At 39.4% G+C, this 21072-nt stretch overlaps 1 long non-coding RNA gene across 1 annotated transcript in view; it reads right to left on the bottom strand.

Annotated features, from left to right (window-relative positions):
- Positions 1-21072, bottom strand: part of LOC122794371 — a 519267-nt gene that overhangs the window by 237616 nt on the left and 260579 nt on the right. The window lies entirely within an intron of this gene.

Below are 21072 nucleotides of genomic sequence, written 5' to 3'. Positions count from 1 at the left end.
TACCAAACAGGAGAGGACCCAGGACTGAACCCTGTGGTACTCCACTTGTCACTGGTCTGAAGTCGGAATTGGAGTCTGTTACTTTCACAGAGTGGGTTCTGTCAGTAAGCTAGTTGGCAATCCATTTTGTGACATAGGGATTTATACCTAGTTTAGTGAGTTTATCTATAATTCCAGAGTGGGTGATGGTGTCAAAAGCCTTGGCAAGATCTAGATAGGCTGTGTGAACCACCTTACCCTTGTCTACGGCTTTGGTGACTGCTTCAAAGAAGTCTATCAGGTTTAGGAGACATGATCTGCCTTTTACAAACCCGAACTGGGTGGGATCCAGAGTTTGGAGATTACCAATATCTTTGTTTATAAGTTCCATGATGATACGTTCCATGGCCTTGCAGACCAGGCTCGTCAGGCTAATGGGGCGGTAGTTCCCGGGGTCCATGGTGGCTCCCCCTTTGTGGAGTGGGATAACTGTTGCTGTGCGCCATTCAGCAGGCACAAAGCCTGAGGTGAGGCTATGATTGAACATGGTACTTAGGTGGGGTGCCAGTTCGTTCTGTAGTTCGTGTAGAACGCAGCCTGGGATGTTGTCTGGTCCCATGGATGCTGTGTTCTTGGCTTTGGAGAGTGTGGTTTTTACCTGTGCAGCCATGATTACAGGAAATTTGCATTCTTCCAGTATACAGATGGGCCCTTTAGGGGGTGGGGGGTGGGGGTAAAGTTAGCACAGAACCTATCTGCCAGGATGTTTGCAATATCAGTTGGTTCTGTATATTTAGTGTCATTGTGCTGTAACTCACAGCAGATCTGAGTGTTGCCATTGAGATTCTTGACATAGCTATAGAATGCTTTGTGGTTGTCTTTAGAATCAGTGGTAATTTTGTTTTTGTAACTAGCTTTGGAGGATTTTATGAGGGATCTCAGCTTCTTACTGAGGCTGACCAGGGAGTTCCTCCAATCATGGGATTTTACTCTCTTTTGCAAGAGTTTCTTCCTTCTGTTGTACAGTTTGTTTATGGCAGGGGACCACCAGATTGGCTTCCTTTTTTTGGAGGATAGCATCTTGGTTCTGTTAGGGATAGCACAATCCATGCACTCATGTAAGTGCTTATAAAGAGCATTTGTGTAGGATTCAGCAGTCGTACCTCTATTTTCCATCTGCATGGGTGTCGTGAAGTTTACCACTTCTGTCTTAAGAAGCATGAAGTTGGCTTTGGAGAAATTTTTTACGGTGGTTTCCCTAATAGGGGGTGGGGGTGGGATGTGGATGCCTAGGCTGATTAGCTTATGGTCGGATCTGACCAAGGAGGAACTGACCTCTAGTGTGGAATACCAGTCGCCCATGTTGGTAATGACCAGGTCTAGGATATTGGTGCCCCTGGTGGGGGTGTGCATAAGTTGATCCAAGGCATTGGAATTTATGAATTCCAGAAAACGTTGAGCAAAAGAGTTGGTACATGAGTAGTTTTCCCAGTTAATGGTCGGGTAGTTGAAATCGCCCAATTTTAGGGTTTTGGGTTGTACCCTAATATTTTCCAGTGTATCAAGAAATGAGGAGTGGGAATCCTGGGTCATGGTGGGGGATCTGTACCAGTTACAATTTGGATTGTGGTCTTGCCCAGAGTTAGTTGCACTTGGATAATCTTGGATGCGTTATGCTGAGCAACTAGCCTGGAGGTGTGGATATCCTTAATGAATATGGACATGCCTCCTCCTTTAGTGTTTCAGTCCAGGTTAGGTGGCCGAAAGGTGGGGTATGAATTATAGCCTGATAATGCAGGGGTACTGTCTGGAGCCTTGAACCAGGTCTCTGTCACTGCACAGATGTCAATGTTCTCCATTTTAAGGAGTGCCTCGAGTGAATGCATTTTGAGGTTTAGACTTCTAGCATTGAGTAGCATTACCCTCAGATTTTGCTTGGCTTGTACCTGTTACGGTGGTGAATTTGTCATTTGAACCTTGCCTAAAAAAGGCACTATAGGGGTGGCAAGAGCCTTAGCCAATATCCAGAATCCCAAGGTCGACAGGTGCAGGCCATCTCTGGCAAAGCATTGTGATCTGTCGATCATGTCATCCCAGGCAGACAAATACTGGATCCGCTTAGAATGACACAAGAAACTTAGCCATTGCAGACGTCAATCATTTTGTTCTTGTACTTTAGTATCATTCTGGGTGATGGCAGGATGTAACTCAGGGCTAGGGTCATACCTGCCTAGGCTAAAAGATCAGAGAGCTCCTCCATGTCTCTTTTCATGTAGTCCAGGGAGGGACATCTCAGGTCATTCACACCAACATGGACAATGACAGACTCATATTTGTACTTGTTGTGGAGTGACCTGAGTGCCTGCATTATGTGGTGGATCCTGGCACCGGACAGGCAGCTGACAGTAACTTTCTCCTTGTTTAGCCTGCTGAGTGGAGCATCAGTGTGCCTGACTATAGAGTCACCTATGACTAGAGTGTTGGGTACGTTGTTATGCCTTATGGGCTGTGGTTGAGTGGCACACTGAGTTTGTGGGCTATGTATCGTTTGGGTTGTGTTGGGGGGTGGAGGTTGCTTGCGTTTCTGCTTTGGAGGTCTCTGTTGCTTGAGCAGGTTTTTATTGAGAGCCTCCACAAATGTAGGTGTGTGTTTTGTGTTGCTATGTGTGTGTTTTGGCGGTGTAGGTTTTGAAGGACTATGTGATGAGTGTGGTGTGGTGCAAGTGTTTACCTTCTCCTCTTGACTGTCTAGTCCAGTCTTGGGTGAAGAGAGTTTTGCTTCCAGTTTGGCTATATAAGTGCATCTCTCACAGGTTGTAGTGTTGGGTGGCATTAGGAAAGGGTTGTCTGTTTACATGAGGCAATTGCTGCATTGCCCCAAGATGCCCAGATTCATCAGGTAGACAGGAGAAAATACCGGGAGCTGACCCTTAGACATGCCTGGATAGGTGCTTATTTATTAAGTACTAAAAACTGTTTTCCTGTAGACAAGTGAGGAAGGTTGGGTGCTGTAGTAATTTGTAGCTTATTTAGTGCTTACAATGAGTTCTGAACAAGTGCTGAGCTCAAAGAAACAGATTTGAGTGCTAAAACTAAAAAAACTGGCTAGTTCTAAGGGAAAATTTGAAGAGCAGACTTTATGGCGCTGGGAATAGTTTAACCCTATCTAAGCGGCGATGCATAAAGTGTATTTTGTTTATATAACAGTAGCAAATGAGCAAACTGATTTAAACAAATTAACCAATTAACCAATAGAAAGCTAAAAACTGAGCCCTGTTCCAGCAGTCTTCGATCAGACAAATTCTAACTGCACACTCTTGCCACTAGGGTGCAGGGGAACCTTCTCCAAAAACAGATGGTCTGGATTAGTGCTCAAGTTATACAAACAAAGCTAGATTCAGCAGGTCTGAATTTAGTCTATGCTACAGCAAACAAGGCATACCAATTTCAGAAAGAAGCAGTTCAAATAAGCAGGCACAATAAGCTTTTAACCAAAACTCCCAGCTCAGAAGGGCAGAATCTACCCTCTCCTCCCACAAGAGTGCAAACCACACCTTCTTAATGTAAAATAACTGGCCCAAAGCCCTGGTGCTTTAAACAGAACTAATACACTTAGAATAACATACACTAAGCCTTCAATCAGCAACTCCCAACTTAGCAGGATGTAAGCTACCTGACCTGCCACAACAGTGCAGACCACAAACCTTCTTAATGTAAAACAACTGGTCTGAAGCCCAAGTGCTTCAAGCAAAGGCTTAGAATAACAGTTACAGTTTAATCAGGCTACTAACAAGCAGTAATAAATGCAGCAGAATAAATACAATAAAGTAGGAAGAAACACAAATACAGTAAAAGCAGATGAATAAAGTGCAATGTTTTATATAACAATAGAAAAAAAGCAAACTGATTTAAACAAATTACCCAGTTAACCAGTAAAAAAGCTCAAAACTGAACCCTATTCCAGCAGTCTTCAATTATACAAGTTTTAACTGCACACTCCTGCCACTAGGGTGCAGGGGAACCTTCTCCAAAAAAGATGGTCTGGATTAGTGCTCAAGTTATACAAACAAAGCTAGATTCAGCATGCCTGAATCTAGTCTATGCTACAGCAAACAAGGCACACACAAACACACACACACACACACACACACACACACACACACACACACACACACACACACACAAATTGCAAATTGACCCTGTCGACCTAGATCGATGGCCACTTAACTGTGATCAAATGAAGTAGGGGTCAGTCACATTCATTCAATGCCTCCATACCTAGTACTTCTATTCTTTTTGCTGTGCTCACCTCAGATATCTGATTGTGATCAAGAAAAAAAAAATGATGACCACAGTAATGTATTTCTATTTGGTATTTTTAATCAGATGTATACAGTACAATCCCCTCAAGCATAAGCCATATGATTAAAAGTTTTACATTAATAATGTCCTCTGTTTTTACATGCAGCGGCATATATACTCCTGAAGAAAGGCACTATCTGATTTTAATGAAATATAAAAAATATTGCCACAGTAATATATTAAAGCTTATTGCTGTCAGATGCATAGAGTACCCCAAAGACAAGTAGCATTAGTGATTGCTTTAACAATGATCTGCAGTTTTTACATATGAACATACCACGCATCTTTGATCGCCTTCTGCCCTCTCAAGAATGATTCCTACTTTTCACATGACTCGCCAGTCCTCTAAAATACCAGCCCCAAATAATTATTTTATATGGAAAAAAAATACACAAGCCATGTCAGATAGAACATTGATAAACACCAGAAACATTTGCAGGAGTGAAGAGGTCCAGAGTAAGATTTTTTTTGTACAGAATAAGGATACAACCTATGCCAAACAGTTATGGAAAACATCAGAAATTTGTACGTTGGTCTTCCTGATGTCATTTATGCAGGGTGGTTTACAGAGGCATAAGTACCTATTAAAAAAAGAAAAGCATGATAATAAAAACAGTATATTTCCCCTTCTCCAAAAATGTTGAGTGGGGTCTTTTTCAAAATGTAGGTTCAGGGACTGCAACTCCATCAGCTCCCAACTTAATCTGGCCCTGCACATTTGGTTTCTATATAATTAAGATTGTGTTTGTAGCCTTACCTTCTTTCCTTCTCTCTGAAGTTATAAAACCTTTTCAGTCTGTTGCCGCAAATACCTTTCGACTGTCCAGATTTTTTCCTCCTATTTTTGGTCTGTTCCTCAAAACAATTGTGGCTTTCTGGATTTTAGGGGGAAATTAGTGAGGACTGAATTCACTAAATAGTGGCAGGCATTTGCATTTCAAACTTCATATCCTTCAGAAAAAAAACTTTTATTCTAGCAACTTTCTAAGTTTATAAGAACAATATTTAAAATTCATCCCTGTTTTTTGTGGCTTTGTCCCACTATTATTTTTGGCTTTGTCCAGACTTTTTGTGTTAAGAGATTGAGAGCTATGTTGCTGCATCAAAAGGCATTTTGCCTCCAGGAAGGCAAGACAAACCAAACCTAGGATGAACTTCTTAGTATTATTTAATAATGTGCCCCCCCCCCTCAAAATGGCCTGATAGCAGCTGACACTGATGTGATTTTGTGTTTTACCTAATGGTTGTTTCCCACTCCTCAAGCTGGGTGAGCTGACTTCGGCCACTTGTTTCCATCCTCTTCCTCACAGCCCTTCCAGAGTTGGTGGTACTAGTCAAACACAGGTCACCAGGGGAGAAGTAAGGGCTTTATCTCTCTGCACCATGAGGCTGCTTCATATCATCAATTTTTGGTTATATATGAAAGGTAAAAAAAAGTCACCAGACAAGAACAGAACATCCTGTATATAAGTCTCACTAAATGCTTTCAAAACAACCAAGCTCGAATCACGTCTGGCAAATAATACTTGCATTGATGGACTCAAGTACACAGTAACTCAAAACATACTTGAGAACATTACAATACAAGCAAATAAGAAAAATAAAAGTACCTGTTTTTGTAGTGGATATGGATCCTCCACATCTCCTCATGTAGGGGGTATCTTTACTTTGTTATTCTGTCCAAGGTCACTGCAGCTCAGCTAAAGAGTGATCCCTGTTTCTGTCTTACTTAGCGACACTGCAAGATTAATAATCCTCAAACCAAACATAATCTGTGTACATGCATTAGCATTCCACTTATATGTGATATGTGTTTGGGTGACACAAGTAACTGCACAAAAGGCCTGCACATTTCTTTCTAAAATAAGATACTTAAACAGTAAATACTGTCTGCAGTAATTTATACTGCATTAGGAAAGTATTTAGCTTGTTTCAAGTTCTTTTTTTTTTTGCATGGTGTGAGAAGGCGTGTTCTGCTTCAGGCTGTTGAGTACAGGACTTCCATAATACTGTAGTAATTATCATGTATGGGACAGCCAGTATTTTGGTTTCTTGCACACTTGATCTAAGAAGCGTTAAGCTGTCATGTGTTACTTTCTGAGCAGTTAGACTTTTATCTGTGCTCCCCAGTTTGATTCTAAACACATTTTCCCTGACTTTACATCTGAAATAATTACCCCAGACCCATCTCCATTTACACAATTAGTAATGCTTAAAACTCCACTGTCTGCTCTTCCCTTAGGCTTTTCTTTCGCAGAATAATTATCATACATTTCTTTGCATTTCTGACAACTACTGTAATTGTTCTAAATTGTTTTCATACTTCCTGCTCTACTGTACATTCTTCCTCTGTTCTTTATTATTGTGACATCTTTATATGGTTATACTTTTCCTTCCAGGCCATCTTCAGTGCTAGTTAGAAAGACATAAATGCAAACTGAGGCCTGTATATCACCTTATTAACAACTCTACTTTTAACAACAGTGCACTTAGTTTTTATGGATTCTCTTCTTGTTTATCAGAACGTTATTCACACCATCCTTACAGCTTGTCCTGGACTCTAACTTAGTCTGGCTAACTTTGTCAGTTATTCTTTCATGTAAGACTATGTCAAATGCTTTATTAATGTCTCAGCAATCATGACAGAAGCCTTTCTTTGGTTTACTGCCCTGGGTCACCAGTTAAGATATATTGATTAGGATTACAGAAACATAAAATACAAACTAATTGCCTCAGTGAAAAATGAAAATACTATAAGCACCCACAGTGTAAAAATTCTAGCTGTTTTATAATGAATTGTTAGTACCGATTGTGATGTTATTAATTTTTTATAGCAAAAATGCTTCACTTCACAACTGTTAGTACTGACTATGATGCTATTAGAGTTTGCTTTAGAGAACTGAATGACAAAAAGGAATCATAGAGTGATGATGCAAAGGATACATGCTGATTGATTGACAACACTTTTAATGACTGAAACAACTTTTGCAGAATCTTGAGGGTAACTATTTTTTTTTTGCAGGGGGCAAGCCCCTCATTAACTACCAGTGTAGGAGGACACTCCCACATCCCCAAAGTTAAATACACTTACTGCGAGGGTGCACAATAGTGGAGCTAAAAAAGAAAATTGCATTGTCGGCAAAAGTTCCTTTGCTACTTTTCACTCAATTGTTCAACACTCAATAAAAGTGCTGTCGATCGAATGATAGGCACTTATTGCAAAGACACCTTATTTACAATCACCTGGAATTTTAGAGCATCTTAATGTTGGAGTAGTTGGGAAAAGTGCTAGAGTCCTCACACTGAATCTTGGGGTACACCACTACTGATTATAACCTAACATGGATCAGATTTCTGCCTGTACCATACCAAGATATGATTCTCAGCATCTATCTTCCAATGCTTCTATGCTGTCCCCTCTAGATATATATCAGTGTGCTCCTAAGACAGATAAAAATAATTTGAGCAGTAGAATAGAGCAAGTTATTGCACAACTGTCATACAGAGAGATGCCAGCAGGAAAAGGTGAAGGGGGGAGTAGAAAAGGTAAAAAAGGAGGAGAGGAAGGGCAACTGTACAGAAATTAGTGATACAATCATTGGACTACGTGGCCTTGCTCTGCTAGTTGAACTGTATATTCATGTGATCCTAAGTAGCTTCAGCATGTTACTACAAAACCTGCATTAGTCTGTGTATATATAGTGCTAGTTCATATCTGATATTGTCTTATTTTATCTGATATTCTTACCTTGCTGTTGTTACTATACTGAATTTGTGAGTTGCACCAAACTATTGCTATGTACTACTCTTGGATTAGACAGTATTATGTAAATTCTTCACTATAGGTTCAAACAGTACTTCTCCACAGGTTTCTCTACTTGACATGCATTCTCTGCCTACTGACTACATTGGCTTAATATATCATTCATAGGTTCTTAGGTTCATAGGTAGGTACTAGGCTATTGGCCCAAGGGCCTACATAAGCCTAGCCAACAAGGTTCCCTGGCTTACGCCACCCAAGAAAGTTATTTTCCTGTGCCACTGTCGAGCAGAGACACAGATGTGATCCCCTGGGTGTATTTCCTATTTCCCATCCACTCATCAAGATTTTTCTTAAAGAGTGCTAATGAAGAACTTTGCTAGACATAGATGGGTAGCCTGTTCCAGAGTATGGGAAGTCTCTGGGACAGGAATCTATCCCTCCAGCATGTCCTGTTTATTGTGGTGACAAGGTTTAGGTCCCTAGAGTGTGTAGCTCGGAGGGATTGGGATTTCTTTAGGTGTAGCATGTCCAACAGCTCCTGGTTTGACATAGCTTTATGTGTTAGGCAGAGATCACCTCGGAGTAGGCGAGTAATAGTGAATTCCTACACTTTTTCCTTTGACCCACATGGAAACAGTCTACTGCCATCCCTTCTGTTGCCAGCCTCATTACACTAGATATTCTGAAACAATGTAGTAACTCCCTAATGCTTACCAACAGCCAACCACTACATGGCCAACATGACATCATGTGTCAGAAGTGTATTTATTTACATAACCTGGAGGACACCCAGTCACTTTTGCAGATAGTTTGGTAAGCAACATATAAACTCCCCCATACTTTTAGAACATTGTGTTAAACCAACATACAATGAGTTTTTTAAAAAAAATTCATTCTCCAAGCCTCCAAGGATCAAGACTAAAGACCCTGTTTAGCTCTCCACTAACACAAATCCACCGTACTTGTATAACGCAATGAGTCACCAGGCTGCGGAATGCAAACCTTCCACTGCCACTAGGTCTGAGCATCCAAGTGGAAATACCCTTGTAATTAGTGTCTCCATCATTAGGCAGACCACTCTACATTCACTAGGCTGGACAAAGAGTGGGTGACAGCTGCCATTCCAGTGCTGGGATCTGTGATGTCATCAGGGACCTAAAGTCACTCAAATAGAGCAAATATGATTATGACCTGATAGTGGTTCAGGTAGGTGTGAATGATCTGGGGTTCTTAACCCAGAAAGACATGTAGAGAGACATTTTGGAGCTTGTTAAGCATGTGCCAAATGCTGTTAAGACTCTGGTCCTGAATGGAATCCTACCCTCACCCAGAGTGATGCCCAGATACAAAGAGAAGACATTTGGCTTTAGCAAATGGTGGCATTCTAGGGGGAAACAGTATGTGTCAGTTTGGCATAAGATGATCAGCATCCCATCTTTCTTCACCAAGGATAGTTTGCACTTTTTGTTCCATTGATTCAGCATACTGGCCAAAGCATTTTTTGCCCTCCTCATGGTACTTTTTTTAAGCAAAGGCTGCCTTCTGGACATTTCAATATAGCAGAAAGGCCTTCAATTTAATTCCAGGCTTGACCAAATCAAGGTTGCTCTGCTCAGTGTCAGAAATCTTAACAAAAATTTGCTGGATCTCGAAGTTCTCCTGAAAACTGAACACATCCATATCTCTGGTGAGGCAGAGACTTGGCTTCATTGTAAAGACATTACTCCCTCTTTACCTGCTTTCTGCACCTGTCATGCAGTCAGACCTGCTAGAAACTAAAAAATGAGTATCAGTATTTCTCAAGACCAAATTACATTTAGATAGGTTCCTCTTGACCTATAAACAGAACTTAATGAACTTCAAATGACCCTAAATGAGAAAGTATCAGTTTATGGTTTGATGCAGGTCACCTTCCACTTCCCCAGACAACCATGAAAATGACTTACTGACCTATCTATAAGTAAAAATTCCATTTGGCAGGTGATTTCAACTATTCATCAATTAACAGGAGTACCCATATCACAAAGGTTGATTTATATCTGAAGATTCCAAGACTTTGCAAATGCTAACTCTTGTAAAAAATAATTAGACAACTGCTAGGGGTCAAAATTTTCTTGACCACATTCTTGCTAAGATCACGTTTATATATATTGCTACCATAGTACCCTTATTTTTGGGAAAATCCAATCACAATCAATGTTCTTCTTTATGGCATTGAAAATCACCATAAAGAACACCTCCAAATTTAACTCTTAGCAACTAAGAGAGGCTTGTAACTGTATCCCTATACTATATGTCTGTTATAGACTCCCGCACAGTGACTTATGCCTATCATTCCATGTTGTTCAGGACCCAACCCTCCTTGACTTCCTATGCTTCCACAAAACAAATGGCTTTACAAACACTCAGGCAAATACTTAAATAGTCATAAAGAAGTAAATAAGACATACAGAAAGGACAAATCTATTTCTGAAAGCATCACCCATCTACAGAATGATCTTCTATTCATATAAACAGAGGGATATCCTCACTTCCTTTAAGGCAAACCTTGATGATTTGAAAGGTGCCTGCATACTTATCCCAGTTTTGGTTTGTCTTGCCCTGCTGGAGGCAGGACGTGCTCTATGAGGTTAAGTATTAACAAGGTGATCATGGTACATGGACTTATTGTGATTTGTTAACTGTATGATTATATGAATCGATTAATGCACTGTGTCATTAGGGTTTAGTAGTACCCAAAGAAATACTACACTGTGTACTTTCAACATCTGCATCTGTGAGTATATAACACGTAGCCTGTTTAATTTTTATGTGTTTTAGTCTGTTGTTCAGTTACATTTTATACACATTCATATATGGAATATTATTCTGACATAGAGGTATGTCTCAGATGGATGCATACACTGTGCATATTTTACAGTCATTACTATTTCCTTTTTGTGGTGACACAATATTGGTTATATCATGTACTGCCTTGCACTAGTTTACTACCATAGGTTCAGGTTTTATTGCTTTGAGACTTCATGTTGAAATTGTCCATAATGCAGCAATGACTAGAACATAGAACCCACTGGATGGCAGTCAGTAAATGTGATCCATTGACTCTGCTTTCCTGAAGGTGAAAAGTAGCATGACAATTTCATATTGTATATTGTACAGCTATTTTCTATATTACCCACGTATATGCCCAACATATTTTCTTATAAAGGCAACATAAATCTGTAACTTATTCAGAATTATTTTTCATCTTTTTTGTGTCATTTTCTTCCTTTTTCTGCTTAAAAGCAAGTGTTTGCCATATAGTTTACCCTTAAAATACTTTTATTTTTGATTTTTGATGTTCTTTTACTTTTTCAATGACATGACATTAACTGTGTTTAACAGAGAAGTTGCACATTTGCAATGTCCTTTTTAGTAGTGCAAAAATTGTGGAAATGGTGTGTAAGTGATGCACAGGCATGTTACACTATTCAGGGTAACTGTCTAAAATATAAACTAATGCAGTGTGCTATGTAAAGCAGAATGCAAATTAGACCAACAGAACATAAAATAACATGGAATATCCATGGACCCCACAATTCATAAATACTATAAGAAGGCAATTCCAGATATGTCAGTGCTGCATTTTGTATACTCTGGTTTTGAGGTAAACAGTGTAGTATTTAATGTGACTGGGTGAATAACAGTGTTTAGGAGCAGCAATGCAGTGGATACTGGTAGCATATGCTGCTAAGTTACAGTACAGATGGCAAAGCTGTGCACATTGAAATTTCCAAACAATAATGGACCAGGAACACCTTGGCTAATATTAGGTTGTAAATTCCACTCTGCAACACATATCTGAGGTACCATGTGGACCTGATCCTCCACGGGCAGTGCAAAACAGCTGTGTCCACAGAGCCTTGTGTCCTGGTTAAGGTTCCATGATATTCCTCAGAAATATTGTACCAGTATCCCTTTGGGTTGTAGACCTCCTGAAAATACTAAGACTATACCCATATTAGTATTAAGGCTCGCAACCTCTTAGACTAAGAAATCTGGACAAAGCCATAAATAAAAGTAGGTCAAAGGTCCAAAAAAGGGACAATGTATTGCTCTTACAAACTTAGAAAGTTGGTAGAATAACAGGTTTTGCATTATCCTGAATTTTCTGAAGGATATGAAGTCTAAAACTCAATTGTCTGTCATTATTTTCTAACTTCTATCATTAATGATTTATAGGTTCATAGGTTCATACTAGGCTATCTGCCCTAGGGCATTTATAAGCCTAGCCAGAGTGTGTTTGGCTTTCGCCACCCATTTTAAATTAATTTTGCTATGCCCTTTTTCGAGGTTAGTATACTGTGCCTCTGTCTAACAGTGACACAGAAGTGATACCTGGGGTAAACCTACGATTTCCCATCCACTCATCAAGATTCCTCTTGAAGAGAGTCAACGAGGGACTCTGCCTAACCTGGACTGGGATTTTATTCCAGAGTGAAGGGAGCCTCTGGGTTATGAATCTGTCCCTCCAGCATGTCCTATTTATTTCAGTGCTGAGGTTCAAGTCTCTCGAGCGCGTAGCTCGATGGGATTTGGATTTTCTGAGGTACAGCATGTCCATTAATTCCGGGTTGGACATGGCTTTATACGTCAGGCACAGATCGCCTCTGAGCAGGCGGTATGCCACTGAGTAGAGCTGGAGTTTTTTTATCCGGGTAGCATATGGCATCTATTTGAGCCCTTTGATCCTCTTGGTGAGGTACTTTTGGGGTCTTTCCAGTTGCTGCAGGTGTCTGGTAAGGTACATCCCAAAAGGGGCATTGTACTCAATTACGGGCCTGATGAGGGATGATTTGCCACTAATTTGCCAGAAAACCACACTTTTATGAAAATGGACCAAACGTATGAGGCCAAAATCTGGGCATTCTGTGAAAATCTGTACAGTTGAGAGATATGGATGGCATAAGTTAACAGAGTGGGGTTTCTATCTGTCAGTTGCCAGCTCACCCATGGCACAAATGACAATATGACAAATGCTTGTTCAAGACACTTTGACATTGCAAAGGATGCCTGTGTTTGGCAAATGAACAACCCGAGTCAGACATTCTCTCAGAGGAGGATACTACATTGACATCTCACTGAAAAGTGGCCATAGTCATATTTATTTAAGTGACACTCCTAGGCAGTTTAATAATAAAAGTACAAATAAAAAGCACTATTAAAGTAAAACAGTAGAATTAAACACAAGAAATAAATATTAGGTAAAGTAATAAAATAAAGTACTAAAAACCTGAAATAAAAGGTTTTGAGTTAGTTCCTGAAACCAGCCATGGAATCGTGCTTTCACAATTACTGACTTAGAGAATTTCCATAACATCAAAACCTGGTAAAAATGATGCATGAGAAGTAGTTCCACTCATGTTCTGACACACCGGCAGCTCTTGTCAGCCAAGCAGAGAGGAAGAGCTGATGGACAAGGTGTCAGTGGCTCCTTTAGGTAAGAAAAGACACAGAGTGTGAAGAGTTTGACATACTAGTAACAATACCTTATATATATATATATATATATATATATATATATATATATATATATATATATATATATATATATATATATATATATATATATATATATATATATATATATATATACACATATATATATATATATGTGTGTGTGTGTGTGTATATATATATATATATATATATATATATATATATATATATATATGTGTGTGTGTGTGTGTGTGTGTGTGTGTGTGTGTGTATATATATATATATATATATATATATATATATATATATATATATATATATATATATATATATAATATGTGTGTGTGTGTGTGTGTGTGTGTATATATATATATATATATATATATATATATATATATATATATATATATATATATCAACCTAAGGCCACATAGCCACATACATCCAGTGCAAGTTCTTAGAACTATCGTGATGGAAAAATTAATTAGGAGTCTGCCTGCTTAATTCTGTATGTGCTGGGGGTGATCAAGGTTAAGAACATACATTATTTCAAATGGGGATACAGAAAACATCTGACCATAACTAGATTCTTAGATTAAACTTCAATGATTTCACAAATGCCACCACCTGGTCCTTCAGTGACAGTGATTTATCCAAAAGAATGCCCAAATTGCGCATACTATATGCATTAAATCTAGTATATATCTTTCTTAGGGAGATACCTGCTACAGTACATCATAATATTTAGAATGATTCACTGCTTGTTCAGCTTTGTCTGCCTGGATTTTATTCAGCTGTCTCGCTGTTTAATCCTGGATTAGCTCTGGTATGGTGCCTTCAGAGGGGTGCCTGTTGAAATTCTGAGGACTTTAACTGCTTTTCCTAAAATAGCAAACTTTTGACTGTGGGAGAATGTACACTAAATCTGAGACTTCAGTAGTTTAGACTTTTTCCCCTATCCCAAGATGGCATATAAGTAGCATGGGTATTGGGGGAACAGCTTCTCACATCGAGTTGTGCAAGGAGTCAGAGGTACTTTGCAAAAACAGTTAAATGGTGTGACAGTGCATTTAGAAATAAACTGTTTTTTGTCTGAATCTCACTTTCTTGGTCAGACATGCAGGACTTGCAATATTGGGTCTCATACTACTGATATGGAGTGCGCGCGTGCACACACACACACACACACACACACACACACACACACACACACACACACACACACACACACACACACACACACACACACAGTCCCATGCAAACAGAGAGCACACACATCTATAGCTACATCTTTCTATCTTTATCTCCTTCTCTCTCTCTCTCTCTCTCTCTCTAGTTTTTATCAGTTTTCTTTGATTCTTTTTTAAAGTATTTGAATAAATCTTCTCAGTGTCAAGTTTACATCTCATTTTACTAAGTTTTATAAAGATATATTTGTGATACTCAATCAGCTATTATTTTGTGTTGACAGGTACTATCTTAGTTTAAGTTAAAACATATAAAGATAAGCAACATGAAAATCTCTTGTTTGCATATATGTAACTGACCTATCAATGGTAAAATCTGTGCATCACAGCTTCAGGGTAAGAGTTTAATCCTGACTTTCAATACCTGCCTCGGTGGAGTTTTGCATGTTCTTCTCAGTGTCTGTATGGGTACTCTAGTTTCTTTTAACCTCTGCAGTATATAGGTTCATAGGTTCATAGGTAGGTACTAGGCTATTGGCCCTAGGGCCTATATAAGCCTAGCCAAATGGTACCCTGGCTTTTGCCACCCAAGAAAATTATTTTCCTGTGCCCCTGTCAAGCAGAGCCACAGAGGTGATCCCTGGGGTGAATTTCCTATCTCCCATCCAATCATCAAGATTTTTCTTGAAGAGTGCTAATGAGGAGCTTTGTTTGATATAGATAGGTAGTTTGTTCCAGAGTATGGGAAGTCTCTGAGACAGGAATCTATCCCTCCAGCATGTTCTGTTTATTGTGGTGACAAGGTTTAGGTCCCTAGAGCATGTAGCTTGGAGGGATTGGGATTTCTTTAAGTGGAGCATGTCCAACAGCTCTGGGTTTGACATAGCTTTGTATGTTAGGCAGAGATCGCCTCTGAGTAGGTGATATGAGACAGAGTAAAGCAGGAGTTTTTTGAGACAGTCTGTGTAGGGCATCTGTGTGAGGCTGGTAATCCCCTTTGTGAGGTATTTCTGTGGCCTTTCCAGTTGTTGTAGATGTCTTGTGAGGTACATACCAAAAGGGGCGTTGTACTCTATAATGGGTCTAAGGAGTGATGAGTAGAGGGGAACAATGACCTCTCTTTTCCTGGATGAGAAACCTTTTGCCATTATAATGCTTAATTTCACAGTTATTTGAGCCCCTTTCCTTTTTATCGTATTAACCCCATAAGAAGCAGAGTACCATATGTGATTGTTACTCAGTGAGTGGGGGTTCATTTTAAGGAAAATGGACACTGGGTACCTGAGCATGACTGAGGAGTTGGATTATGGCTAACTGGGCTTGTGGCCAGATTGTTGAAGATAAAACAACCATTAGGAAGGAAAATGTTAAACTGAAGTCAACACTGAAGATATGTCTATCCAAAACTGCTATTTTGGAGCTTGGTATTGTCCCACCGAATAAGGTGCAGGATTCTGCAACTCAAATTTTGGAGCATGATAGTTTGTTGTGTAAAAAGTTACTTTATTTAAAAGACAGCCTGTACCAGAATAACCTGTGTTTCATGGGTCTGAAAGAAGGCTTGGGAAAAGGTAATCTTTGCAACTTCTTAGAGAAGCTGTGATTGCAGCTTTGGACTTTACTCCAGCAAGCCTGATCAGCAGAGTGTGGGCTCAACATGCGCAAATGCCTCCAACAATTTCTTCTGACAAGGTTCAGACAAACTGTCTTTAGACTGCTCAGTGATGGAGGACAATAACTGGAAGTTATTACGAGCTGCAGAAGAGGGGAAGCCCTTTCTGATGAATGGCTGCCAAATTAAGCTTTTTCAGGAATTTGCTTTACATACTCAAAAGGCTAGAATAGCATTTGGTTCTGTTCATGCCTTGCAGTTTAAAAATGGGATCTCCCCATGGTTATATTATCATGCTGCCCTACGCATCAAGTGAAAAGGGGCAACTAAATTCTTTACTGATGTTGATACCAAGTTGCAATTCCTCCAGGGCAGTTTAATTCAGGGGCTGGTGGTAAACAAATCCCTGAAGTGGCACTAGGCATCTATGAGCAAGAAGACAAGACCAACCTTGAAGTTTGAATGCTCCAAGAAAATTACAAGTCCTGGTAAGTTTTCTGCCATTCTGGCTAATGTGAAGGAAGCCCAATTGGCCAATCGAACTGCTGCTGACATGCTAGACAGTGCAAACCTCGACTTATCACCATCTAGAGGAAAACATCAACTAAGCATCTTTTCTCTGGGGACTTTGCTACAGAAACTTGTAGAGGAATCAGGCATGGATGAGGATGTGTTGGAGGATGGTGACTGAATTAGACAGTTATGTCTGCAACAGAGTAGAGAAATATATAAATTCCAAGAGGCAAGCTAATGAGACAGGGAAGTTGAAAACTGGGAATGAAAGGTGACTTCTCTTTTTTTTTCTTTCTAGCCCAGTAGAGATGTCCATGATGGTTCACATCATGAACACTGAATCTTGTTTGGTGTGTAGGACTTATTGAACTTTGATATGTCCAACTAGTTGTGACTTGTAGTTTAATTTGATATATCTAACTGTTGGTGGTTGCGTAATAAATATATAACGCTGTAGTTACTTTAATCATACCAATTTACATTTTTCATCTTTGCAAGATGTCAACTGTTTTTCTGTCTGTGTTGTTTAACTGTTAACTGTTTTAATATTATTTTATTCTGTTAATGCACAAGGTCTCACTTTACCTGCTAAATGCAGTATGCATTATAAATAGTGTAGAAGCCTTGCAAGATATATAATAATATGTTAAGAGTATAAAATTACTAAAAGGTATAAAATATTGCTAAAACCTAAGGGATGGTGATTTAATTTACAGTATGAATACCAAAGTAAAAGATAGGATATTAATTGAGGTGAAATCCTCTTTAGGATGGCACCTGCATAAAAAATGTGTGATTCAGATCATAGGTGGATTTCAGGTTTATTCCAAACCTCTATGGGGATATGCTTTTTGGGCTTTGTTTAGGGACATAATGTGGAGTCCCCCAGTTTCTTTCCCAGTCTTGGCAGACAGATGAATGGTCCTGCACTCACCCATGTCCTATGGCTTTGGATGGGGATTTTAATATAGTTATGCATTTTAAGCCCCCTGGTATATAAGATTTAGTTACCGGGGAGGAAAGAATTAATGCAGAGTTCTGTCTCTTCTATGACAAGCTCTATTCAGGAGATCCCTTACATGAATAATGAAAGAGCAAGCTGTGTGAGTTTTTGATAGGGGAGATAATCCTAAGTTGCCATTGGAACAGTGGGAAAGCCTTGTATCTTTGATCTCATGTAGGGAAGTCTGCAAGGTGACAAGTGGCCTGCCTCATGATAAAGCTTCATTTCTGAATGGATTAAATGCTGAAGTATATAAATGTCTCTCCTCCAACAAATTTCCCCTGGACTGACTGAAGGTTTTAAAACCTCTCAGACTTCCACCCGTACATCCACTGTAACAGCAACCCCCAAGTCCAGGAAGGATGCCTCAGTAGATGCAAACTTCCACCCTATTTCCCTTACTAATGTGGATTTGAAGATTTATGCTGAAGTTTTAGCAGAGCACAGTGAATCTCTGCTATCATCTTTGATCTTTGATCTTACCTCAGTAAGGTGGTTTTATGCCAGGCAGGAATCACGCAGATTAGTTAAGAACTCTGAGCCTTGATATGTCTGGTTTACAAGGTATAACTAGCCCTACTTTGGGAATCTTAGTTGATTTTGAGAAGGCCTTCAGTTCTGTAAAATGGTTCTGTATATAGAGGATTTTGGGGAAGATAGCCTTCACACCTATGAATATCTCATCAATAGTAAGTTATTAGAGCTCTATTTTAGATCACCATCAAGACACTCTGCAGAAACTGCCAATATTAATAAATTGGAAGAAAGTTTTACTAGAGCTAACAAGCTTGGTGAACATATTCTTTAGTGTAATTACAATGTTGTAGATTTATCTTCAAGATAAACAGCATCAGACGTAGACCGTAGTCATGGGAAGACATACATTGCTCAGCACAGAAATGTATACTGGAATTAGTCTGATGCTCTTACATAATCCTGTTGCCAAAAGCTGTTGACAATAGTACATATCTGGTAAAGACATGAAATGTAAAGTCTTATTTTTAAAGAGATTTTTTCATCCTTCTTTCAACAGTGTTAAAATAATAATACTCCTGGTAAAATCTGTTTTATAAGGTACATACACCTAATGAGCAATATTGTGGACAGAGACAGAGACAGACAAGAAGAAACCACATCTCTTCACATTCAGCCGCAGACATGAAGTAAAAAAAATCCTCCTAAAGTTTGCAGGCTTTTTTATCACCCCATGTCCTTTCCATTATAGGACAGCTTTCAGTATTACCTTTTATGGATGGCAACGGATGACTATAGTTAAATGGATACTTCAAGCAATTTTTCAAGATTATGCTACAAATGTTTTAAGAGAAGCCATTGCTTCTATTCCATATTGTTTCTTCTTCTCTAAAAAGTGCAACACCCCAAGACCAGTTGTAGAGTTGTCAGATAATAAATCTAATCTCATTCAATAGTGTGACTCTGAAAGCACTTCTGTCCTTCACAGAAGAGAGCCATTACATGACAGCTCAGGAGACAGAAAATACCTATTTATACTTCCTAATAAGACTATCCCACAAAAAAAAGTCATGTTTTAGACATCTCAACATCACTTTTAGAAACATTAACTCGTAGTTGCACATCTCAGAAAACAAAACATAACCATCTTCCCTATTTGGATGATTGTGTTTCAGCACAAATAAAATGTATATAATATATATATATATATATATATATATATACAGACACACATACATATACAAAAAAAATCTATGACTGCTGCAGCACATAAGATTTACTATTTTATTGCTGCAGTATTTGGGAGTAATAATAAAATGAGAAATTATCTGTGACTCCTTCAATATCATTAACCTATACAGGAGCAGTAATAGACCCGGAGATTCAATAAACGCCATGGAGGCTTTGCACGAAGCCTACACAGCGTTTACGTGTTTGAGCGATGAGCAGCAACACTAACTGCATATGCATGCTCCACATCTCGCTTACATGAATACAAGTGAGGTTTTGTGTTGCTGGCCAGGAAACCATGTAAAGCAGCATGAACACATTCAGACATGCAGACCTGGTTACCTATGGGTAAACTAGTTCTGCGGGATTGCACAAACTGCCACAATGGCTTCCAGGGTTTAATTTAAGGCAATGAATGCAGTCCTAACACATAATAGGAAAGTATACTCAGTGCAAAGTACAGTACAAACATGTTTTTGCCATACTGAAATAACAGTTTGATCATCAAAGGTACATAGACTACATTATAAATACACTAGTCTGGGGAAGTGTGTGCATTAAAATGGGCCACAGACAGGAATGGTAGGAATGAAGAATCGGTGAGAGGACAAGGGAAACATGATAATGCACACCAGATAAGGGCATGTCAATGTACGTACACCCCAAAGACAAGACAGTTGTAGCATGAACAGTAATCACATATGTATGTAATACAGTATATACTGTTGATTACATCACCTGTGTGGGTATATTCATATCATCATGCAGTTATTATGTGACTCTCAGACAAGGTCACATATCAGAGGAGATGATTGGTTGTGATATAAGCTTTCAAAAGCCAAAAACACAGCATCAAGGGGGCCAGATGGTGTCCCAGGCTGCATCTTGCACGAACTACAGAACAAACTAACCCCCCACCTAAACACGTTGTTTATCCTCAGCCTCTCCACAGGCTATGTTCCCATAGAATGGCACACAGCAACAGTTATTCCGCTCCATAAAGGAGGGGCCACAACTGACCCTGGTAACTATTGCCCCATAAGCCTGACTAGCCTGGTCTTCAAGGTTATGGAGCGCATCATCATGGAACTTATTAACAAAGACATTGGGAACCTCCAAACACTTGACCCGACCCAGTTTGGCTTTGTTAATGGCAGATCATGCCTACTAAACCTGGTTGGCTTCTTTGAGACAGTCACCAAGGCCATAGATGAGGGAAAGGTGGTTCACATAGCCTACCTTGATCTTGCCAAGGCGTTCAACACCATTCCTCACTCGGGTATTATAGAAAAACTCACCAGCTTGAACATAAACCTCTACGTCACAAGATGGGTTGCCAACTGGCTTACAGACAGAACTCACATGATAAGAATAGCGGGCTCCAGGTCCGACTCTAAACCAGTCACAAGTGGTGTCACAAAAGTTTCAGTCCTGGGACCCCTACTCTTCGGCATATATTTCTCAAAAGTAC

Source organism: Protopterus annectens, chromosome 2.part1 (genome assembly GCF_019279795.1).
Source record: "Protopterus annectens isolate FY-2018-M chromosome 2.part1, PAN1.0, whole genome shotgun sequence".
Lineage (NCBI taxonomy): Eukaryota > Metazoa > Chordata > Ceratodontiformes > Protopteridae > Protopterus > Protopterus annectens.
This window is presented reverse-complemented; position numbering and strand designations above follow the sequence as displayed.